Here is a 22229-nt window from a genome sequence, read left to right as displayed (position 1 = left end):
AGTCCTCAAATACCTCCTCACTTACGGTACTTCCAGCTCTCAAGTCACCCTGGAAGCCGCAGTGACAAATTCCCACGTTAGAGGGTATCCTGGTCATTTCCTGCACCCCAAACAAGGGGGCAGGGGAGGGGGAGGCTTTCTATGGAAAGAGTGAAAAGGAAGTTAAGCCTCTTTCTGCAGCATCCCACTTCCTTCCAGTTACATCAAAAGGGAATTTGTGACTCTTTACAAAAGGGCTGTGTCTTTTCATAAGGTGAGTTTTTAACTTGGGTCCTCAGATCGTGAAAACTCCATCCCTTCTGCTTTGAGGTTTTTGTGGGGATTCCTCAGAACTATTTGTTAATGAAGCAGAAAAGATGCTGTTTCAGAAATATCATATGATTCCTAACCAGAACTCCTGGCGCCTTCTATTTTTTCACAGAGTATATATCACACTTTTATCTATTATCAAAAAAGTCATACTGAGAGAATAGTAGATGGTTTAAAGCTATATTTATCTTTTTATCCGTCCATTTTTTATATCTATTTTTTAAGGTGGGGGTGGGAGATCAAGATTTATTTTAAAGCAAGTGGGAAAGAGAAGCGCTTGGCTCTCCAGTTGTGTTTGGTTTTTAAGTGGACAGAAGACTATGGGACATGTTTTCAGGGCCATGGTTTTCAGATTGTTCCCAGAACGTTCCCTCAGTTAGAAGTTCAGCAACGATGGATAGGCTGCTCTGTGAGACAACATGTCTACCATTACTGAGATTCCCCCAACTTCAGCAACAGGGAAACATTGAGCATTGATTTAGGGGAGCCCAGGGAGGCTGTCCAGAGCCCTGGATGCATGCATTCAGGGACTTGGTAGCAGATGCTCAGCAGCTCCTCCGCGACAAGGCCTCCCTCCTTGTGGGAAGGGTTGACTGAATGGAGAGGATAGTTTACTGTGCCAAGCTGTACACCTGGGTCACACAGGATGTGGGGATGAAGAGTGACTTCATTGAAATCTCTCTCTCTCTCTCTCTCTCTCTCTCTCTCTCTCTGGTATCTGAGGGCCAAACTAGAGCAACGGCATGAAATCCATGGGGAAGAATTCTGTGTCACGCTCTTCTGATAGTTCTGTCAGTGCCAGCATTTCTGCTTGCCAGATGGAATAGCTACTCCTCTCCTCCCCCTGGGGGGTGTTCTGGGGGTTCTCCTGACCCTCCAGAGCACATTTGGGGAAGGCTGGGTGTGGGGGGGAGGGAGAAGGTCCCTTTGCACTAGCGGGAGCCCTTGCACTGGCTTTTGCTATGGTGACAGGTTAGTTGACTACAGGCCCATGTATTTAAACATGGAAATGACCCCATGCCACTTTGAAACTGGGGCTGGGGAGGAGCTGACAAAGGGAGAAGGTCTTCTGCATGAGGCACATGAAACCCTTCCTGACTCACAGCTTACCACCCCACAGTTTGTTCTGCATGGTTTTTCCACCAGCAGGGATCCCATATGGAAAGTGAGTTTAGCTGCGAGAAAACTATGGAAAGGGTGGGGTAAGAGGTTATCGCCCCCACCCATCTGCCCCTCTTGCAGTTTGAAAACACACACCTGCTGCATTTGTGTCCAGTTTGGCCCTGATTCGCTTACACCCAGTTGTAACTTTAGAAGTAATTAAGATGCATAGGCTTCATTCCTTTGGCTCTTTTTGGCCGATGATGCTAAACGCACTCTTGCTACCACAAGTTATGAAGCCAGAGGAAGCCAAGAGGGAGTAGAGATTGGATGATAGAGACAAGAGGTGGCCGAAGAGCATTTTAAGTGGCAGATTTTCTGTGCTTTAAAAGAAATATGTGGTTAATTTTAATCATCCCTTTGTGTAGCATTTAATAGTAATAATGATTATACTTTTTTGCACTTCCATATTGCCTCCCATTGGGAGAAATCTTAAGTGCTTTACAAGGGGTGGTTTACAAATTTATTTAATAAATTAGGCACTTTGTGTAAACAGCAATCTGCAGCTCAATCAGGTACAAACCATGAGTGTTAACTATGAACAAATCATGTGTGATTTGTGTATAAAGTAAGGTGTGCTTTAGCGCAAACTGTGAGTACACCATCATAAGCCATGAGTTACACGATAGCAAAACAGGTGGGAACGAGAATACATTGTGGCTGAGCCCAGTGTATCCAAGTGGCAGATGGAAGGATAAACCATTGGCAACGCGCAGGCAAGGGAAGAGTGAACAATGGCAAGACATTGTGTAACCCTCTAATACATCATGTGTAAGTATTTGTAAACGATGAACTTGTAACGTAATTTCATCAGTAACCTGTGGTTTATCTTTAGCCATCCAACATGCAAACCGCAGGTAAGCCATGAGTAAACAATCAGTAAAATGCAAATATTGTTTCGTATAAACTAAGTGAAATATGGTTACACTTTGAGTACACCATATGCAAACAGTGAGGAGATCAAGTAAGCCATGACTGACTGATATGGTCAAGCCATGTGAGAGCCTGCACAATGCTTAGAACCATTTGAGCCGGGCTTTCTCCAATCGCTGGCTCTCCACATGGAGCCTCTCTCTCATGCAGGTGCCATTGGGCTTGTCCCAGTTTTCTTGAGAGCACCCAGCAAAGTAGCTTTATTAACCTTTTGCCTAGGACAAACGGCCTCTTTGGCGCTCTCCATCCTGGAGCCTGTGTCTTCAGGGTTAATTGCTTGAAAGTCCCCGGGGGACTTAGGAGGGCGCAGCTCCGAAGGAGTCAAAGGAACGGCACGCAGTCCTAGGGTGGTGTTTTGCTCCCCCTCCTCCCTTCACCATGCGCAGCTTTCGATAACTTTTTGTGCTGGAGTAAAACAACTTTTGTAGCCATACATTAGTGCTGACCCATGTGACAAAGGGATCCTCGTGTGGAGGCATGTTCAAGAGGTGACTGCAAAAGGACCATGGAACACAATACTGCAGCAAATAACATACACTGCATATATTTTCCTTCTTAAGTTCAGTTATCTTGTAAACTGAGAGTAATTCTGCAAGATCAGTGGATCTGAATTATTTTATAAGCCAAAACAGTCAGAAAATACTTTAGCATTTGGGGTTGCTTAATTTTAATTTTTATATTTTTGAAATCATTTCTATTTGATTTTACAAATATGAAATTATAACAATCCAAATACATATCCATATATTGAAATTACTCTGAATCTTGCGACTTCTCCCCACTCCCTCTATTTTCAACATTTACAACTTCTTCCATACTCTAAATTTTATATCAATCCATATTATCCAAAGTATTTATTACATTACAAGTGCAATTAAAATCCTGTGAATGTTTCCATCTGCTTACAGTGGTCTCCTAGATAACTTATAAAATTTTCCCATTCTTTTTTAAAAAATTGTTCTCTTGGTTCCTGGGTTTTCCAGTCAGCTTTGCCATTTCGGCATCAGCTTAGCTTGCCATTCTTCTCTGGTAAGGACTTTGTCTTCTTTCCATCTCTGGGATAGTAACATCCGAGCGGCTGTTGTCGCATACATAAAAAGGATTTTCTGCTCCTTTGGGATGTCAGTACCTATAATTTCTAATAAGAAAGCTTCTGTTTTTTTTAACAAAGGTATTTTAAACATTTATTTTATTTTATTATATATCATCTCCCAGAAGGCTTTTATTACCTTACAAGTCCATCACATATGATAAAAGTACCTTCTTTTTCTTTACATTGCCAGCAGGTATTTGTACTTGTCCTATACATTTTTGCTAACTTACTAGGAGTCAAATACCACCGGTACATCATTTTCATATAATTTTATTTCAAACATGCCGTAAATTTCAAGTTTGTTTTCCATAACCTTTTCCAATATGCCATCTAAATATTATGTCCCAAATCCTTTGCCCAGTGTATCATACTGACTTGACCTGTTCATCTTTTGTATGCCATTCTAAGAGCAAACTGTACATTTTCGAGAATAAGTTGGGATTATTTTCTAATAGATCTTTTTGAAATCTTGCTATCTTACAATTAAAACCTTTCTTATGGTATTTTAAAAATATCATTTAGTTGGTGAAACTATAACCAATCCATTAATAAATCCCTTATCTCCCCATAGTCTTTTAGTTTCACTTGGTATTCTACTTTGGTTAACAGCTCTCTATATGTCAGCCAATTACTTAGAATCATAGAATCATAGAGTTGGAAGAGACCACAAGGGCCATCGAGTCCAACCCCCTGCCAAGCAGGAAACACCATCAGAGCACTCCTGACATATGGTTGTCAAGCCTCTGCTTAAAGACCTCCAAAGAAGGAGACTCCACCACACTCCTTGGCAGCAAATTCCACTGTCAAACAGCTCTTACTGTCAGGAAGTTCTTCCTAATGTTTAGGTGGAATCTTTTTTCTTGTAGTTTGGAACCATTGCTCCGTGTCCGCTTCTCTGGAGCAGCAGAAAACAACCTTTCTCCCTCCTCTATGTGACATCCTTTTATATATTTGAACATGGCTGTCATATCACCCCTTAACCTCCTCTTCTCCAGGCTAAAGATGCCCAGCTCCCTTAGCCGTTCCTCATAAGGCATTGTTTCCAGGCCTTTGACCATTTTGGTTGCCCTCCTCTGGACACGTTCCAGTTTGTCAGTGTCCTTCTTGAACTGTGGTGCCCAGAACTGGACACAGTACTCCAGGTGAGGTCTGACCAGAGCAGAATACAGTGGCACTATTACTTCCCTTGATCTAGATGCTATACTCCTATTGATGCAGCCCAGAATTGCATTGGCTTTTTTAGCTGCCGCATCACACTGTTGGCTCATGTCAAGTTTGTGGTCAACCAAGACTCCTAGATCCTTTTCACATGTACTGCTCTCAAGCCAGGTGTCACCCATCTTGTATTTGTGCCTCTCATTTTTTTTTGCCCAAGTGCAATACTTTACATTTCTCCCTGTTAAAATTCATCTTGTTTGTTTTGGCCCAGTTCTCTAATCTGTCAAGGTCGATTTGAAGTGTGATCCTGTCCTCTGGGGTGTTAGCCACCCCTCCCAGTTTGGTGTCATCTGAAAATTTGATCAGAATGCCCTTGAGTCCATCATCCAAGTCGTTGATAAAGATGTTGAATAAGACCGGGCCCAAGACAGAACCCTGTGGCACCCCACTAGTCACTCTTCTCCAGGATGAAGAGGAACCATTGATGAGCACCCTTTGGGTTCGGTCAGTCAGCCAGTTACAAATCCACTGAGTGGTAGCATAGTCAAGACCGCATTTTACCAGCTTCTTTACAAGAATATCATGGGGCACCTTGTCAAATGCTGAAATCAAGGTAGGCTACATCCACTGCGTTCCCTTCTCATATTCAGTTTTTTTTCTGAGATATTGCTTCTAAAGGGGAGAGCCACCAAGGTGGTTTTTTTTGTTCTAATAAGTTTTTATATTTTCCCCATACCATAAAAAATTATTTTCTTATTAAATGATTCTGAAAATCTTTGTGTACCTTTGCTTTTCCATTTCATAAATATGCATGCCATCCAAATCTATTATCATGTCCTTCTAAATCTAAAATATCTGCATTTTTCAATGTTATCCATTCCTGGATCCAGCAAATTCAGGATGCCTTATAGTAGAATTTTTAATCTGGTAAGGCGAAAGCATCTGTTAGCAATGTATATTTTATCCTTGGTTTCTTCCCCTGCCAAATAAATCTAGAAATATCTTTTTGCCATTCCTTGAAGTGTCCTGCACTGCCGATCACCAGTATTGACTGAAATAAAAATAACATTCTTGGCAATACATTCATTTTTATCACTGATATTCTTCCCCAAAAAGATAAATTCATCCTACCTCAAATCTCTCTTTGTTTTTTTCAAAGTACTTTTAAAAGACATCTGAAGGCAGCCCTGTTTAGGGAAGTTTTTAATGTTTAATGCTGTATTTTGTTTTTAATATTTGATTGGGACCCTCCCAGAGTGGCTGGGGAAACCCAGCCAGATGGGTGGGGTGTTAATTTATTATTATTATTATTATTATTATTATTATTATTATTATTATTAAATTTATGCCCTGTTTTTTTCTTAACTGCCATGCTAGTAATTTACCTGGCTTATTGGCATATTCAAAAATTTGCTGTTTCCTCCTTTTTATTTTGCACTCTATTTCCAGATTTATTATAATTGAATATTGTGTTTGTAGCATCTTTATTGTTTGTTTTATTGACTTTCCCCGGTTTTGTAACCAACTCAATTCTTCCAATACTTCTTTCTTTTCTCCTTCTCTAATTTTTTTCTTATAGGCATTTTGTTGGATAAAGAATCCTCTCTACAGCTTTACTAGCATCCCAGACCATCTTTCTATCTGTTTCTTGATTTAAATTTAGCTCAAAATAGTCCCTCGGGGCTTTTTCTGCTTTTTGTAAGATGTTCTGGTTATCTAGAAGATCCTCATTTAATCTCCATCTACATGGGGTATTTTTCTCTCCCTTTAATTCAAGTATTATTAAATTATGGTTCAAAAGTGTTATTGGTTGTGTATCTACCTTTTAGGCCTGTATCGATAATTCTCTCGAGAGCCATACTGAGTCAATTCTTCCACTGCACTGGTGTGATTCTGAAAAAAAATGTGAATTCCCTATCCAGTGGGTGTTTAAATCTCCAAATATCTATCAAACCAAAATTCTCCACCATTTTTAAAAAGGTTGTGGGTAGTCTCCCTTCCTTTGTTTCTGTTTTTCTTATTGTTCTGTCCATCTCTAGGGAGACTACCCCATTTGTATCTCCCATTAAAATTATCTTCTGGTCCATATATTCCAACATATTATTTTCTAACATTTTAAAAAAATTCTGACTTTCTCTCATTCGGTGCATATATTCTAATTAAGATTATTTTCTCGCTTTGTGATGTTATTTGTACTGCAATCATTCTTCTCTTCACATCCTTAAATAATTGTTTTGGCTCCAGTTTGGGTTTTACATATGATATCATTTTCTTTCTCTTATCTGAGTTACAAATTCCAATTCAATTATTTTATTTATCAAGACTCTTCTATGTTTTTTAGCTACATGAGTGTCTTTTAAGTAAATTATATCTAAATTCTGTTTTTGCAACACATGTTCTATCTTATTTCCTTTTACCTTACCATAAAGGCCATTTACATTCCAAGTTAATACTTTTAAATCTACCATTCTGATTTGTTTTTAAATCTTATTATTTCTAGTTATCTAATTACGAGTCTTGTTGCTTTTCTACCTCTTCTTGTCTTCGCTCCCCTTCGCCTTCTGTCAAGGGCTTCACGTCTCCTAATTCTTTTTTATACTTTCTCCAAAATTTCTGTACTTCTGATATGTCTCTGTATCTTTGTTTCTTACCCTTATATGTAAAGGAAACTCCTTCTGGGAATTCACATCTATATGGAATTTGATTACTTTTCAGAGCATATGTCAGAAATTTGTAATTAGCTAGTTTTTAAAGTAATCCAATAGGTATCTCCTTCAGGATGATTGAATTCTGTTCTCCTATTTGTAATCTTTTTTGATAATTCATTTTTAATATTGTATCCTTTATTACACATGAATTAAAAATTACTAGGCAATCTCCTGGCAATCAAGCATAACTTGATTTAACTCTGAAGGCTCTGTGTATCGAATTTCCCACCAATTCTTCCTGAATCCCTGTCCATTCTGACAGCTCCTTAATTAATTTGGAATTCAGGCATGGCCAAACTTGGCCCTCCAGCTGTTTTGGGACTATAATTCCCATCACCCCTGCCCACTGGTCCTGTTAGCTAGGGAAGATGGGAGTTGTAGTCCCAAAACAGCTGGAGGGCCAAGTTTGGCCATACTTGATTTAGATCCTATATCCTCCTCTCATTCTTCTGGAATTCCCTGGAAGCACATTTCCAATACTGCTATTGCATCCCAAGCTGATTCCTGCAAGGCCCTCGCTTCTGCAAAACCCCCCTCAATTTCTCTTGATCTTTTATCCAGTCTTTTCCCTCTGCCTGTGCTTTCTTTGTCTTTTCTTTTAAACTTTGTGTGTTAGTTTTAAGCTTCTGTACTGATATTCCCAAATCTGTCATCTTATTTGTCAATTCTTTAATTTGTCCTGTCAAGTCTAGTACAAATTTTGTATTCTGATCCAGTTGACCCCCCAAATGTTTTTGCATTCTCCCTCATTTCCTTTCTTAAATCCATAATCATTTCTGCAATATCAGTTTTTGGTTCTAATTCCTGGGCGGAACCCCTTCTCCCCTGTCCTGGAGTTGCCACTGAGGCTCCTGTTGGAATGGGGGGGGGGGGTGCCGCCTTATCTAAATATTTATAATTCTATGGTTTATTTTTATTAATTAACACAATCTGTCCCAATTTTATCACAAGTTTTATCGGATGTACTTTTTTCTGTCTGCTAGGTGTCACACTTTCACACTTTCTCTTTTCAACAGAGAAAACAAAAAAAAATCCAGATGCAATTACAACTTCCCACCAACAGATGTCCTCCCCTCCCCTCCCCCCCTCCCCTTCTATCTCCCCCTGTTTAAAAACACTTCTTCTGTTTTGCTGACTGTCCTCAAAACAAAGTTCTGCTCACCCAAAGGGAAAGGTTATTTATAGTCTTTCCTGTCATTCTCTGTAACGAAATACACAGGGGGAATGGAAGAAAGCCTGGAAAATGGCTTTACTCTCTGAGCTTTTCTTAATCCAACCAAACAACACCCTAAAAGGCAAATTCAATCCCCCCCCAACAAGAAAAGGGAAAGGGTACCCTTCACTCAGGAATCAAATCCAATGTTAAACTCGCAGGATAAAAATAAAAATAAAAAATGATAAAACCAGAGAGCCAGGAATCCAGTTTCCAGAGGAATATTTCTTCAGCTTCTTAAAGCCCAATCCAGGAGTGTTCCCAGGCTTTTTTTTAGTTTGTTCCCCATAGGCCCAAATCAATCAAGATAATGATAATGAAGAAGAAATATATTTTAAAAATTGAATTATAATAGCGAAGATTCCATTTTTTGGGCAGGTCAGGTTACAAGATGTGTATTGGATATCTTATAATTAATGTCTAAAACGATGATCAAGCCAAGTCATTCAATATTATTCACAATTCCCTAGCAGAGAGATCAAATTCAGTGTCTCAACTTTTTTGCTAAAATAAATACATAAATCCAAATTTAATGTCTCCAGTTCAATGCCTCAACTTTCAAAGTAAAAAAGTAATTTTTTTTAAAAAAAGAAATTAAAAATTGTTTAGCAAGATTTCAACTCCCAAAATTGACCTGGGTGCTCAGTTCCCCAAGAAGGTTACTCATTTCTAAATAACACAAAGGAATGGTTTTACCTTCAAACCACTGCAAGATAAATTTAAAAAATATGGGGGGGGGGGAGGTGGACTTGAAACCAAGTCCCCTATCTAATCTTCTTAATTAATCAATCCTTTAGCACTTAATCATTAGCAGGAAAAAAAGAAATAAAAGTCAAAACCCATAAAAAAATAAAAGTAAAAACTGACCTTATAAAATAATATTAAATAAGGTCAAAGTCAAGTCCTCTATCCAAATTTTCTTAACTATTTAATCTTTTGGTAGTATTAGTAGGAGAAAAGAAGTGAAAGTCAAAGAGAGATCCTCTTACACTTGTAGAATGTTCCCATGCAGAGTAAAGGAAGCTATGGCTGGATTTCCTTTTTAACACCCTATCGCTTTGCCAAATCAAACCAATTTTTCCAGGTATTCCAAATAATCCAGAAGTTTTTTATCTTCAGCTTTACAGTTTTTGGGAAAGGTAAGCGCTATTGGCTGGAGCTTGAGGCTTTTCTTCGCTGGAGCCTTTGTCCGGCGGCTCGAACTCGCCCCCTCCCCTTTTCAGAGCAGTGGGGAAGCGCAAGAGACCTCACGTCTTGGGCAGCAGGACCCCGAAGAGCCTCATGTGAATCATTTTAGGTTTTTTAAGGGGTACGCATCGTCTTTGCACTTCCCCTAACCCCGAGCCTGTCCCTGCTCCGCCCACCATTCTGCAGCACCCAGAAGTGGGAGTGCTTAATTTTTAAAGGGCAATGTTCTAATTGGGAGTAATTTTGTTTTTATCAAGAGTCTTGTACACATTGCAGCTTGATCTCTTGTGGAGTTCAGTGTGCTTAAAAGTGTGCCCATTGAGTTCAATGGGCTTTCTTACAGCATTCTTCACAGGATTGGGCTGCTGGTGCACATTTGAGGGAAACTCTGCTGAGTCATCAGGTTGGAATCCTTTCATGCCAACATCATGGTGAAATTGAGGAGTAATCAGACGTGTGGGTGCAAGCTCTCAAAGCAGAAATAACTTGAAGCAGCAGTTTCACTAAACTGTATTTGGTACCATTATATGCCCTTCCTGACTTGATAGAATCCTGAGAGAAAGAAATCATAAGCTGTATGAGGAGGTAGTGGAGTTATCACATAGTATGAATTAAAAGCTGATGATTTTCTAGGGTTCCAGCCTTTTCCCATGCTTGGGCTGCATATGCCATACATTTAAAGCACATAGCTTTCCCTAAAATAAACCTTGGAACTGTACTTTGTTAAGAGTGCTGGGAACTGTAGCTCTGTGAGGGGTAAACTACACTTCCTGGTATTATTTGGGGAGAGTAATGTACTTTAAATACACAGTGTGTGTCTGTGTGTGTGGCCCTACCCTCCTTTGCTTATTCCCAACTCTTTCTCCAGCCTTGTAAGCTGAGCAGCTCTTGCACTTCCTGAGACTAGAGCTCCACTGGTGGATGAGAAAAGAAGGAGTTTTCTGATGCACTGCCCCCCTTTTATTGGGGAGTCAGGAAGAAGCAAGAACCAGAACCAGTGCTTTCCCCCCTGGGTACGCATACCCCTAAACATTTTGGGAATCTAATGGGAGAAGAAAAAAAAAGTTCCGCTGCTACCCCTGATGGCGGCCCCATTTCCTGGCACGGTGTTTCCTGAGCCTTAGATGGAAGCGAGCGTTTAATGTGTGAGGTAGGAGTTGGAATCTAGCATGGTGATGGTCAGTTTCGTTGTTACCACCTCTGATGGCGGCTTCATTTCCTTTCCCGGTGATTTTCTTGAGATAAAATAAGAGAACCCCTACCTTAACATTTTTTTAGAACCACATTGTTTTCTTTCTTCACCTCAGCTGAGGCCCAAGCCTTCCATGTATTGCCTCCTTTACGTCTCCCAAACCAACTGATCCCTTTATGTTTCATTGACATTTGAATAAAGCAACAATGGGGTACCAGGGAGTGGCTGTTATTATATAGAGAGACTAGGTAAAATCTCTGTATAATAGGCATGACGGGCAGAAGGTGGAAATTGCAGACCTTTCTCCAACCTTACCAGCTTCAATTTGCTAAGTGAAGAAGCTGGTTTAACTTCACTGGTAATTACAGTGGTGCCCTGCAAGACGAACGCCTCGCAAGACGGAAAACCCGCTAGACGAAAGGGTTTTCCGTTTTGGAGGCGCTTCGCAAAACGAATTTCCCTATGGGCTTGCTTTGCAAGACGAAAATGTCTTGCGAGTTCCTGCGGGTTTCCCCCCCTTTCCCCCCTTTTTCCTAAGCCGCTAAGCCGCTTATCAGCTGATCCGCTGATAAGCCGCTTAACAGCTGATCGCTAAAAGCCGCTAAACCGCTAATAGCGCTAATCCGCTAAGCTGTCAATGGGCTTGCTTTGCAAGACGAAAAAAACGCTATACGAAGAGCCTCACGGAACGGATTAATTTCGTCTTGCGAGGCACCACTGTACAATATTGTATAAAGCAACTAATAAACAAATATAATAACTTTCAAATTTCAAAGCTAAGTCTGTTGGCCAGTGTGTCTGTTGAGACAGGGCCAAGCGGAAAAGTCAAGTTAAAGCAAAACAGAGTCACAGTGGGTAAAACCTTTTTGGTTGTGACTAATAAACTGAACTGAACTTAACAGTCTTGTGGCTTACAATATTGCCATACAAGCTTTTAAAGACAAGTCATGAAATCAAATGGCATCTAATGAAGTGAGTTTTAGTCAATGAAATTTTGCGCTGCACTAAATCTCTCATGGTGTTAATGTGCCAAGAGACTTTTTGCAAAGCTTTGTTGAGGATGTAAGATCACATCTTGACCACATCTAAATGAATAGCCTGTGGATGTGGCCATACAGTAACGTGTGCCCAAGAGAAGGGAATGTGGTGTCTTCCTCTTTTTAAAAGGCTTGCCCCAGTTCTCCCTGAGCCTCACATCACATTCAGACCGGGCTATGGGGAAGGGACTTGTACCACTGATTCCAAAATAATTTCATCTAAAATATAGCAAGGGAACTTGCTGCAGTAACTAACAATTGTCCGTGGAAAGAAGTGACTTTTTTTTTTGCCTTCCTCGCTTGAACATGCTTCTGTTTGTATTTGAGAACTTGTCAATTTTGTTGGGTCTGTGCTGTTCAGGATTTCTCTTTTTATCTCAGTGGCACTTTGAGTCCTACAGAGTGCCAATGTGGCAGGGACTGGTTGAGACACATGGGAAGACCCAGGCAAAATCCAGGGATTCAGCACTTTGGTCTGAAGTAGATAATCTGCTGGGATCCTGCAACATGCTGAAGTAGATGTACTGCAGTTTCCCCCTTCCTGATCTTCTTCATTGTTGACCTGGTCTGGTGCCCTGAGCCAGGGGTGATGGGGATCTGTTCCTCTCTGGTTACCTCTGCACTGGGGCTTGGATCCTGTTTTATTTTTTATGATGACTCTCTCTGGGATCCTTCCCTGTAAATAAATTTATTTTTCAACAAAACCCTTTCATTGCTGACTCTTTCTTTTTTCCTGACTGTTTCCAGATCCTTTAGTCTCTTGGAAGCCTCTTTCTCCCTTGGGCTACTTAATGTAAACCACACAAAATGTCACTCTTTGTGGGAGTAGTGGCTGCACTTTGTGGGAGTACTGCCTGCAGCTAATGGCTCCTGGACAGCAGTGTCCCTCTCTACAACTTAATTTATTGAATAGAATTGATAAATTTCTCTGTGTCTGCCCCCCCCCCACGTGCAAATCCTCTCAGTTCTCTGCAGTCATTTCCCAGATAGCCTCAGCCTGTGCTAATATTGCTAAAAAGTGGGGGGGGGGGATGTCAACGGAAGAAGGTGATAAAGGGTTCCCTTTCTGCTCCCTTTCTCTGATGCAAACCATGCCTTCTTGATATCTCTCTTATGCCAAGTTGCTGTGTAATGTGTAGTTTGTCCCTGTGGGGAGAGGAGTTATGAGGACTTTCTAGCTGTGGTTTTGCAGCTGATTCTTCAGCCAGGCATGGAGAGCAGAGGGAAACTATAGGCAACAAGGACACACACACTGTTTATCACATGGGATGCAGAGCTCTCACTACAGTTGCTCCTACCTTAGTCCACGTAATGTGACACAGCAATCAGGGCAACGGAGGAACCATGGGGTGGAAGTCTATCAGGGCTGCCCCATGACATTCTGCTATGGGAAGCCAAACAGCAAATGGCTTTCCCTTCTACAAGACATAGGAGTATCCAGGGCTGGCCAAGCTAGCTTGGAGCTGAAGGCAGAAAATTTCCTTTCCCACCCCGGTAGTAAAAATACAAAAAGAATTCATTAAATAACTAACCATTTGCTGCCATTGCCTGACACTCAAAATCAGCTGCCTGAGGCAGCTGCCTCAGCTTGCCTACTGATAGGGCTGACCTTGAGTGGCTGTCTTGTACACATGCCTGGAGTGACGTGGCAGTAGCAGTTAGAGATAGGCAGGTTTGTTAATTTCAGTTCTCTCGGTTTCCCATTTTTCTAATCTTAAATCCAGTTTCCTACATTTCTGCTGCAAGTTGAGCATAAGAAAAACAATACAACATCCTCGTGATAATTCATCAGCATACTACACACATTTTTGTCTGCCATTTTGACTAATGTACACCTTTTTGGAAGCAATTTCCCCTAATATACATTTTAAATTTGTTCTTTTAATGCACACTTTACTGTAATATGTGCATTTTTGTAAATGCATTGCTTGGAGAATTACAAAATCTGGGTAACTGAATTCTGAAGGATACCTATTTTGGTTTACATATTGTTTTGGAGAGTGTGGATTCAATAGGTTTGTCTTCAAAGGCAAACAGAATCATTTCTTCCCCATCCCCAAGAGCAAAAGCTCCTCAGAGTAGAACATGTAAAGGAGGGTGGTTGCTTCCTCCTCCTCCTCCTCTGCCTCCGTCTAGTTGGCTGAAGCCAGCAGGGCAGGAATGACGAAGATGGAACCACTGAGTAGCTGGATTACGCACACGCAGTTCCTAAAACAACTGACTTTGGGCCAGTCTAGAAAGTGTTAATTCAATTTATTTCTGTGTTGCTTTTCCACAGTGAGCTATGCCCAAAGCAGCTCTTTCTGCTTCTTCCTTAGCAAAAAGCTAAATATGCAGAATTGAAAAACAAAACACCTATGCTAAATGTGGCTGCATCTCACTGATTAACAGAATGCTGCTTCATTTTTTGTGAATCTCTATAACTTGGACCATTACACATTTCTTTCATGCCTTAATACACCTTGACTCAAGTATATATGCGCAATGATCTAGGAGCTTTCTCCCATTCTGTGTATTTTCTTTGGCCAGAGTCTCTTCTCCCCCACACCCCCAAAAGGCCGAAGTTGGTGAGTTTGAACCCAGAGAGACGTGGCATAGTTCAGACAAACTGCTGCTCCTAAATTGCACCCAGCTCCCTATCTTGGCCACCTTGTCTGAGAGGCCTTTGCTTCTCCTCACGACCATGGTGGCCTTGAGGAGCAGAAACCATCTACAGTAACTCTTGAACAACCTTCATCTATTGCAAAGGAAAAAATAGTCGTGCTGTGTTCACCACCACCACCTCAAAACCTAAAATTTCTTTCTCTCTTGAGAAGGGTTCCCTTTATATAATGGAGATGACACCTGAGGCAAGAAGCAGCCCTTAACCAGCCTTGCTAAAGTTTCTTTCTCAGGGCCTAACTGACTCACATTATCAGCACCTGGAGAGCTTCAGGAAGGGGTGATTGGAAGTGGAGAAACGATGAGGTGGAAGAGAGTGCCTGGGCAGGTACATAATGTGTGTCCTCAGTAGTGTTGCCAACCCAAAACACACACACACACACACACACACACGTAAAGCCAGTCTCACTGGATTTTCTGCTTTTGGACCCGTTTCCAGGAAGACACTGAGTGAGGCCTACCCACCCTCCTGTGCATCTAGATGTGCATCTAGCATGAGTTTTTGTAGCAGGATTCACTCCAAGATGTCAAAAACTATTGGGCACTGCTTCTCCCCCCCCAAAAAAACCCCTTGGGCTTTTCTTTTGGACTCACTGTATTTTTTTATTTTGAGATTTAGCAGCCCTAACACTCAGCCTGGATCAACCCGCAGTTGCTGCACTCATTTCCCCCACTCTGAAGTTTTAAACTATTGTGTTCTCCTCATATTCACTGGAGGAAAGTAAGTCCTGTTGATTTCAAGTTTGCTCAGGTGGACTTGTGAAATTTATTGGTAGGCAGAAGTGCAGTTCAGTCGGGCTCCAGAATTTCAGAGGGAAACATGGAGCCCTTCAGATTAACACACACTCCAGATGGCGCTCCCCATGCTCAGGGATGTGTGTGGCACAAAGGAGCCACAGGTCTTGCCACAGAGGATAGAGGCTAGCTGTCCAGAGCTGCACTCGGCATGTGCTTCCTGCTGCAGAGCACCACCCCAGAGGCCTACTGAGGTACATACAGTCATAAGACCCTACCCTAAGAACCAGCCATGGGTGGTCCCAGGACTGAGGAATACTATTCCCTCTCCCAGTTGCTACCACCTGCTGTAAAACATGGCACCTGCATGGGCAGCACCCTTAAAGGGGTGAGGCGGGACTCTTGCCCTCCCTAGTCACCTCCCTTCAAAATGCCCTTCTAGTAACTGCTGACTGGGGAGGGTGCCGTGTTGAGAGGGTGGCTCCACCCACACTGGTTTCAAACACTGTTGGGAATATCCATTGACTAGGGTCGCCATATATACCGGAAATTTCCGGTAATGTCTGGAGTGTGTGGGCTAAATTGGAGCCTGGGGGGAATTTTCAATTAATAGTAAATGTCTGTGATTTAGTTTCCCCCCCCTGATGGAAGCGGAAGTGCTGTGCAGTGGTCGCTTCTTTGTTGCCTCCTAGATGGCGAGTTCAGAAGTGCGCTTGCCACGCCACTTTCTGATTGCCCCAAAAGCCCAACAACAAGAACATTTTGGAGCAACTGTGTCTGGATTTGTACCTCTTGAAATATGGCAATCCTGCCATTGACAGCACTTACATCTATCCATTGGTTTGTGTTGTTCATTTTTAAAAAATGTATGAGCTTATGGTATGTATGCCAAAGGCAGGAAACCCATCACTTAAAAAATATACCCTTTCATGTGTTAAAGCAACCTTGCTGTTGTTATTCTGGGGTTTGAGATGTCACTGCTACCAATGCTCTTAAAATATCCTACTTTTTATTTACAGTTAATTAGTCCTCCAGGGTTGTCAATTCTCATTTGGGGCAAGGCTCCTGCGCCTTTAAGCTGTGCAACCACCAGAAATTCAGTTAAGGAATCTCCTTCTGGCCTTGCAGTTGCAAGACTGCAGGAGTCTTCACTTGCTGAACTTCTCTTTCTGAACTTCAACTGGCCAGGCAGCTGTTAAAACCTAAGCGGAGAGGCCTGCCAGCAAATAGCAGAAAAGTTGGTAATCTTGGGCCTAATGAGTGGGTGAAACCCTCGCTCCTCCTCTTCCTTTCTCCCAAGCACTCATTAGCTGTTTGCTTTAAAAGTAGCACAGATTTGTGGTTGCCATAGCCATTCTCTTTGTTCCTTAATGCACACTGATCTATTTCTGGCTGACTGCAGTGTTGGCGGGATGTGGGGGTGGAAGCCAAATTTGGCTGCCAAGATAAAGGCCTCTACTCTCCTGGGGCTCTCCTTCATTCCAGCACACCACCCCCTGGCCACCCCCAGCTCCACAGTCTATCTAAAATCTTCAGTGAAGGAGATCTTCAGAGAGGTGGTGTAGCACCGTGGGGAAGAGGCCCATTCAAATCTCATTGCATACCCTCCAAGTCTCCCTATTTCCCAGGGACAGTCCCAGAATGATGAAAGCCACCCTGGCTTCTGATCTGATCCTGTAACGTTCCTATTTCCCCTGCCAGCACTAGCGCTTGTCTTGAGCAGCAGTGGCTGTGAGGGAGCATCCTGGGGGCTCTCCAAGGTCTCTCCATGGCTGCAGACCACTGCTGGCCTCCTCCCTTGGCCTCCTCCCTTGGCCTCCTCCCTGGGGCAGCTTGTAGCGGCTGCTGGAGTGATGATAAATAACACGGGGGGCGGGGGGGCTTCCTGAGATGACATCTCATTGGCTGCTTAGGGATTACTTGCAAGGAGACTCCAGCTACGAGTTCAGACATCTTTCATGAGTGACTTGCCTCTGTCCCGGATGGAACCACTGGATGGAAAAGGAGATGGTGAAAAAGGCAGAGGAACATGCCCAAGGATTAAGACATTCTGGGAGATGATTTATAATGAAATGAAAAAGGTATTTAAATATACCTTCCTGAAGAAACCAGAGGCCTTTCTCCTGGGCATGGTCGGCCAATTGGTGCCAAAGAAGGACAAAACTTTCTTTATGTATGCAACAACAGCAGCAAGAATACTCATCGTGAAGTATTGGAAGACACAAGATTTACCCACCCGGGAAGAATGGCAGATGAAGTTGATGGACTATATGGAACTGGCGGAAATGACTGGCAGAATCCGAGACCAGGGAGAATCATAGAATCATAGAATCATAGAGTTGGAAGAGACCACAAGGGCCATCGAGTCCAACCCCTTGCCAAGCTGGAAACACCATCAGAGCACTCCTGACATATGGTTGTCAAGCCTCTGCTTAAAGACCTCTAAAAGACCTCCAGAAGAGTCGGTGGAAGAAGACTGGAAAAAGTTTAAAGATTATTTACAGAAATATTGTAAAATTAATGAATGTTAGAAAAGTGATGGAATGAAGTTATATGGCTTTAGCAGAAATGTTATAAGGAATTAGGTACAGACAGACTGTAAATGTATTAAAGGGAAAAAACAAGGTTAGAATATGTTAAGATAAATTATAGGACAGAAAACGGAGGAAGATGGAAAGGAATTGCTGAAACAATTAACAGAAGTGGAATACAAAAAGGGAGGTGTGAGGAGGTCACTGAAACAAGTGAATGAAAGTTATGATATCGAAATTATTGGATGTGTTTTTAAATTGTTTTTGTTTGGTTTGGTTGATTCAATGTTTTAGGGTTTGGGTGGTGTGGTGTTTTTGTTTTTGTTTTTGTTTTTGTATTGTATTGTATTGTCTTGTATAATTCTGTTTTTTTTCTTTTGTAATCTTTAAACTGTTAATAAATATTATTTAAAAAAAGAAAAAGAAAAGGGCAGAGGAAAAGGGGTGGCCCTTCCCTTTGCAGCTGTGGCCCCCTCCCACCAGCTTCAGCCACTTGGCATGAACCCACAAACAGCGTCTCTGCAAAGAGAAAGGAGCCCTCAACAGAAAAAGCCCTCCTTCTCTACCATAGCCTGTGCCACACCAACACCTGTGCCCAGGACTCATTCCATGCCCACTGTGAATGAAACACTTCCAGTCGTCACCCGTATTTTTGAACATCAGGTGCCCTGGCCTCTGGATGACCCAGCTGCCATCCACTCAGGAGGTGGCTTTAGGTTGAGGTGGGGAACCTTCAGCCTTGAGCCAAATACGGCCATTCTGCCCATGGGGCTTTCTTTGGCCCTTTGACTCTGGCCAGTGCACACCTGCTCCCTAGGCCATGCTGTCCCTCATTGGCCCCAACAGGAGTGCTTGGGGCTGGCTTGGAATGTGTGCTTGTACTCACGTCATGCCTCTCATTTGTCGGGATGGATCCATGGGACTGGGCAGTTGGGGTTGCTGTACAAGCCTCCAACTTCTGCAAGATACATTTGAAGTGCCTGGCTTCCTCCAAAGAATCATGGGAACTGTAGTTTACTCTGCATGGAGCTGCAATACCCAGAACCCTTAGCAAACTACAGCTCCCAGGATTCCTTGGGTAAGCCATGTGCTAAACGTATGGGATGGAACACGGCCGACTATATAAAGGTAAAAGCCGCATCTGTTGACCCGTTCATTTTTGCCTTTGGTTGCACCCATTTTCTCCCCCCCCCCCCACTAAGGGTGCCTCCATTTCTGCTACATTTGCTATCAGCAGGCAAGGCACCGCAAGCAGAGCATTCTGCTTTCTGACGGGCTCAATAGCATTGGCATTTCTCTCTGGAAAGTGAGCACCATGTTCTGCCCCCAGGACCTCTTGCTGGCCCTCCTGCCACAGAACACACAGCTTCTACTAGAAAAGGAATTTGGCTCATTAATTCAGACCACACTGTGAAATTCATCCTGCCTGCCCCCACCCACCTTCTGAGTTTGATCCTCATCCTTATCCTCTATGGGGTCACATTCCTGCAGTGGCAGCTGAGAACAGAACTGGCAGAGTTCAATCCCTGCCCAGCAGCTCTTATAGCAGGGATGGTGGCAAGAGGGGCATGTGGCCCTTTCAGATGCTGCTGGGTTCCAGCCCCCACCAGCCCCAAGCAACGTGGTCAATGGTCAGCGAATCATGGGAGTTGGGACAACACCTAGAGGGCCACAGGTGCCCCATTTCTGCCTCACACAGGTGACAGGGTATGACTCTCCCTTCTGTCTTTGGTCCACAATTACCCAGCCCCCCAAATCTCCTCCTTTGTCTGGAGATTTCCTTCCTGGCCACAGGACATAGCTCCTCTTCTCCTGGGCCATGAGTGTGACTGCACCACAATCTTCTTTCTCCTTGGCTCAGAAGCACCCCATTGCCCCCAAGATTGAGGGGCCCCAGCATGCGTTGCATGTGCATGACGTCACGCACGTCTCTCGACACTGCACAGGTCAGTGCAGCCTTCTGCTAGGCTGCACCAGTTTCTGCAGCACCCCCCAACACTGAGGTGGCCAAAGGCACCTCGGCCCCTTGGACTTGGCACACCTTCAGTCCCATGTCTTCACCAGGTTTTTCAGCCCACTTCCTACTCTGCCCCACTTCCTGTTTCTTTTAGACTTCCTCCTCCTTGGTAGGGTTGCCATATTTCAAAATGTAAAAACTAGGACAAGCAAGTTGCTGAGCTTTTTTTTTTTTTTTTACAAAAACACCAAAAGACCACGATTTTTCACTTGACTTGCATAAAATCAGTGAAAGTGCTGCCTGGATTGTGGGATGTAATCCATTGGAACAGTCAAGTACTGTGCAACATTCTTTATTTCCCCAGAGTGGGCACAGGTAGTGGGCTGCTACTACAGTCAGTGTAACTTCCTGTTCTGCCGGTCTGGAGCATCCTCCCCTGCATGTGACCTGGGAGATGGGCGTGGCCCTGCCTGACTCCATAAAGGAGCCGAGTCATGCAGCCATTTTCTCTTTCTTGATCTCTCTCTCGTGCTGATCTCTTGCTGCCATTTTGTTCTCTTAATGTAATTTTGCTGTCTGCTGGTTCTTAGCCAGCAACACATGAGCTCAATCTCCATGTGAAATGAACTCAGTTTGTTATGTAACTACAAAGTAAAGCCTGCCTTTCAGGGATCAAATTGTGAACTGAAATGTGAGTAAACTTCTTGTTACTTTTAAGGAAAGACTCTTGTGTCTTTATTCTTTTAAGAGGGATCAAAGGGGACACCAGGAATAATCCATCTGGACAAGCCAAATTGGATTACTCAACTAAAGAGATTCAAACAAATCTGCAGACCAGCTTCCTACTATATTCCCCTGCTATATTAAGGGGAATCTGCTCTGCTACATCACTCACTCCTTCACTGGTGTGAATATTCTGGTGTGGATATTCAATATATCCTTTCCTTTTCCTTAACATTCTCACATGGATGGGACTTCCGGGTTAGGGCCATCGGCAATGGCGGAATTCCTCTGACTCAGAGGAACCCGCTCCGCAAAAATTGGGTCGTGCCGCCGCGGCGAAGGCGGAGACCCTCTAAAAAGTCCCAGGCGGAGGAAGCCTGGGAACGTGGGATTCGGCGGCACCAGGAGCGCCCCCTCTACTCGCAGGGAAACCCCTTTTTGGGGGTTCCGAAGTGACGCGGGGTGAGTGGCGCGGTGTTTCGAATCGACTGCTATTTTCGCGGAGTGAAGCCGCACAGCCATTGCCGGAGAGCGCTGACTTTTTTCTGTGGACATTTGGATTTCAAACAACAACCCGTGAGTAGTACGGAAATTGGACTCTTAAAATATTTTTAAATTTGGCACCGATCGGGGAAGGTCCAAACAGGAAGTCCGCCTCCCCTTTCTGTAAATAAACTAAAGCAAAGAACCTGTCAACTAAGGTCGTGGAGAGTTTTTTTTGTAAAGGACTTTAATTCTACTGATTGAGACAATCAGAATTTTTTTTTTTTGGAAGCAGGGGAGCCTGCAGGAGAAGAACAAGATTTGGGATTTGATGTGCCACCCCCCTGGACCCGGGAGTGGTCCGTGAGAGCCCGTTGATGAGGAATAGAACAATTTGACAGCTGTCAAGCTAGCTGTCAAGATACAAAAAGAGGACTTTGTTTCTATTGTCTATATTTGCTACAAGCTTATGTTTAAAAAGAAGGAAGGACTGTTATAATTTAACGTATGGGACTTTTGGGTCTGTGCTGAAAGGAGTGAAAAGAAACTTAAATCCCCCTAGAGGGAGCTTTGGGATATTGCATTAAGGACCAGCTGAGAAACTGTTTTTTGACCTTGGACTGTTTAAGAATGGCGGCCGGGAAGGAAATTCAGTTTGAATTGAATAGGACATTCTTTCTCTTGGGAAAGTTGCAAGGTCAGATAAATGTTTTGACTACAAATGTTACAACTTTGGGCACAAGAGTGAGTACTAGCAAAGAATTTGATAAGAACTCGGCACAGGAACTTGATTCAACTGAACAAACAGGAAAATGTGAGAAGGAGAATTACCGTATTTTTCGCCCCATAGGATGCACCGGCCCATAGGACGCACCTAGTTTTTTTGGGGGGAAATAAAGGGAAAAAAATTATTTCCCCCCCAGGTGCTCTGCGCTAATCCCGAAGCTTGGGGCGTGCGGAGCTCAGCGCGCCCCAAGCTTCTGGCTGCTGGCAAGGTCTCCGCTAGCCTTGGGAAAGCCGTGCAACTTTGTGCGGCTCTCCCAAGGCTAGCGGAGCGCTGCGCTAATCCCGAAGCTTGGGGCGTGCGGAGCTCAGCGCACCCCAAGCTTCTGGGTGCCGGCAAGGTCTCCGCTAGCTTTGGGAAAGC

At 43.2% G+C, this 22229-nt stretch overlaps 1 long non-coding RNA gene across 1 annotated transcript; it reads left to right on the top strand.

Moving 5' to 3' along the window:
- Positions 1 to 5296: 5296 nt before the first annotated feature.
- On the top strand, positions 5297 to 12696 carry LOC307206048. Its single transcript, XR_013834234.1, has 2 exons — positions 5297 to 10589; positions 10641 to 12696. It is a non-coding gene; the product is annotated as an uncharacterized lncRNA (long non-coding RNA).
- The last annotated feature ends 9533 nt before the right edge of the window (positions 12697 to 22229 follow it).

Source organism: Podarcis cretensis (genome assembly GCF_951804945.1).
Source record: "Podarcis cretensis genome assembly, chromosome: 17".
Lineage (NCBI taxonomy): Eukaryota > Metazoa > Chordata > Lepidosauria > Squamata > Lacertidae > Podarcis > Podarcis cretensis.
This window is presented reverse-complemented; position numbering and strand designations above follow the sequence as displayed.